This window comes from Vicia villosa, linkage group LG6 (genome assembly GCF_029867415.1).
Source record: "Vicia villosa cultivar HV-30 ecotype Madison, WI linkage group LG6, Vvil1.0, whole genome shotgun sequence".
Taxonomy (NCBI): domain Eukaryota; kingdom Viridiplantae; phylum Streptophyta; class Magnoliopsida; order Fabales; family Fabaceae; genus Vicia; species Vicia villosa.
This window is the reverse complement of record NC_081185.1, coordinates 55290192-55293060: the sequence shown is the minus strand read 5'-3', so window position 1 is coordinate 55293060 and position 2869 is coordinate 55290192. Positions and strand designations below refer to the sequence as shown.

The following is a 2869-nucleotide window of genomic DNA, read 5'->3' as shown; positions in this document are numbered from 1 at the left end:
GTTAGGCTTTGCGCCGTTTCAACTCTTTCTCTTAACTTCTCGTTCTCGTTTCTCCTTCGTGAAAACGGCGATGGCCTTCCCCTCCTCTCCGGCGAGCGTTATGAACGCCGCCGCAACTAACCCTTCTTCTACCTCGATCTCCGTCTCTAATCCCAACCTCATTCTTTCTAATTCGTCCCTCAATTCTCTGTATTTGATTCACAACAAAACCCTAAGAAGCCTAAGAAAGCGATTACAAGATGATGATGGACGCTACTGCTCAATTCATGGGGGAAACAATCAGAAGACCACAATCTACCGTATAGCATCAACAATGGCGCAAAAGAAGATGAATGATGGAAATAGCGATTCGAAGACTTACCTGAATGTGAGCCGAAGATGGTTGTTGAGGAAAACCAGAGGTGAGGTAATATTAAGCATCCATTATTCTTCAGTTCTTTGCTCTTCTTCTTCTTCTTCTCTTCTTCTATTTCTGAATTTTTGCTTTGAAACTCTGTTGATTGTTATTCTACGATTTGTTGTTGTGTTGATGTTATTGCAGTTAGAGATGAGGCGAAGATGATGATGCTGTTTGAAGGAATTTGTTGAAGATGAACGAATGGAATTGGTGGATGGGAGCGTTTCTTTGGGAGATTGAAGGTGAAGAGTAAGAGTGACGCCGATGGTTGTGATGCTGAGATGAACGTTGGATGAGGCTCGTTCTTGGAGAATTTGCAGTGATGTCGAGGCGATACGAAAGCGAAGTTGTGAGGAAGATTGAGGTTTGCGGACTTATGTATGGATTGACGATGATGAAATCTTCAGGTGTTGACCCTTTTCTTCTCCTTCTTCAATTTTCTTCTTCAATTCTGTTATGTGTGGATTTAGGATTTGGCTTGTGATAGTGATGATGGTGAGGTGCAGGTTTGGAGTTAATTCGATGAAGATGAAGGTTGAGGTTGCAGAGTTTGAAGATGGGTGAGTATGGAAGAGAGTGAAAGCGTGGAGTTTGTGATGTGGAACTGAGAGAATGAATGGAGTGAAAATGGTGGAGACGCTCAAGAATGATTGAAGTCTCTGTTATATAGGGATGAAAGGTTGGTTCTCTTCTGAAGTTTCTGTTAATTCAGTTAGAATTCTGTTAGCTTTTCTATTGGCTATAACTGAATTAGTTAGGTTTTTAAGTTTGTTATGAGTTGGTTTAGGAATCTGTTAGGTGTTTTAGAAGTTAGTTACAAGGGAAGTTACAATTCTGTTATAACTGTTAGGATGAGTTAGCTTTCTGTTGGAAGGTTAGTTGGTGGTTTGAAACTGGTTAGAGGTGAGTTATGCAGTGTTTGTTAGTACTGGCTGAAACTGGTTTTTGATATGGATGTGGCTGCTGTTTGATATTGGTGTATATGACATTTTTCTGGTTTGATTTGCAGGTACAGGCTCAGTTTTGAAGATGGAATATGGGGCTGAAGTGAATTTATCATGCAGCGGGCTCGGTTCGACTTCAAGTGCAGGCTGCAGAGCATGAAGAAAAAGGAAGAGGAACTTGGGATTAGTTTTAGGTTTAGAAGTGAGCATATGATGTTTCTTTTTTCTTTCTGTTCCATGTTCCAAAAGTAGACAAACAGTAGGGTATTGGTATGGTTTGTAAATAATGGATTTCATTTGTAAATTTGAACTTGAATGAATATATTTGGAATAATGTTGGTTTTGAATGATGTGATATTGAGAATGGATGACGAATACATTTGTTGTTGAAATTGTGGTGATCTTTGAAAGAGCTTTGAATAAAGAATTCCAATTACTCTTACACTCCATATTAGCCCGCACGAATTTTCTCTCCAAACTCAACATGTTTACAACCCACTCTAATCAAGTTATTTGAACATACATTTAAATTCATGACATTGAATAATTCCAAACAAGGGATCCCTATGATCAAACTAAATTAGTCTTGCGCTAAAACTCTTATCTTCAACCATCAGATTTAATCCAGGTTAATTGCTCTCGGCCTTAAAATATCTTGCTTTGGTGAACACACGATGGGGATTCCTTGAAATAAATGATGGTGGAAGCATCAAGGAACACCTTGGCATGAAATCTCATGAGAATTTAGATGAAGAAGAGATTCATACTGCCCAAAAATTAAAGCTTTAATCTTATAATCCAACACCCGAAGTAACATTTACTGAATCATACTTGAATGAAGTAGAAACCCCAATCTCCAAGATCCTTGAACCCAAGACAACTTTATTGATTTAATGATGCATGAGTTATGACGACCTAAGATGTAAATGAATGAGAAACATAAGCCAATTAGAAATAAAATTAGGAGGGCAAATTTTGGGGTGCAACATCCACTCTACTGAGGAATTCCTAAACAAAACGAACTGTCTTCGTGAAGAAGGCTGCCATTCGTTGACTCTGCTTAGGAAAAAAAGTGAGCAAAATGTCTTCTGCTAAAAGAGACTGCCATTCACTCGACTTTGCTGAGGAATATTTAAGCGAAACGAAATGTATTCATGAAGAAGGCTGCCATTCGTTATCTCTGCTGGAAAAGTGAGTGAACCGTCTTCTGCTGGAAGAGACTGCTATTCGCTCAACTTTAATAAAGAATCCTGAAACAAACTGTCTTCGTGAAGAAGACTGCCATTCGTTACCTCCGCTTGGGAGAAGTGAGCAAACTGTCTTCTGCGGAAAGAGACTGCCATTTGATGACTTAAAATAAAGGATCCTGAAACGAACTATCTTCGTGAAGAAGACTGCCATCTGTTACCTCCGCTTGGGAAAAAGTGAGCAAATTGTCTTCTGTTGAAAGAGACTGCCATTTGCTGACTTTAATAAGGAATCCTGAAACGAACTGTCTTCGTGAAGAAGACTGCCATCCGTTACCTCC

The 2869-nt window shown here is 39.2% G+C and overlaps 1 long non-coding RNA gene across 2 annotated transcripts; it reads left to right on the top strand.

Annotated features, from left to right (window-relative positions):
- LOC131611539 (uncharacterized) lies at positions 1 to 1688 on the top strand. 2 transcript variants are annotated; one of them, XR_009286975.1, is made up of 3 exons: positions 1 to 401; positions 542 to 1076; positions 1407 to 1688. It is a non-coding gene; the product is annotated as an uncharacterized LOC131611539 (long non-coding RNA). The 2 variants fall into 2 exon arrangements; XR_009286974.1 differs by having other exon boundaries at positions 1 to 406.
- Positions 1689 to 2869: the final 1181 nt, after the last annotated feature.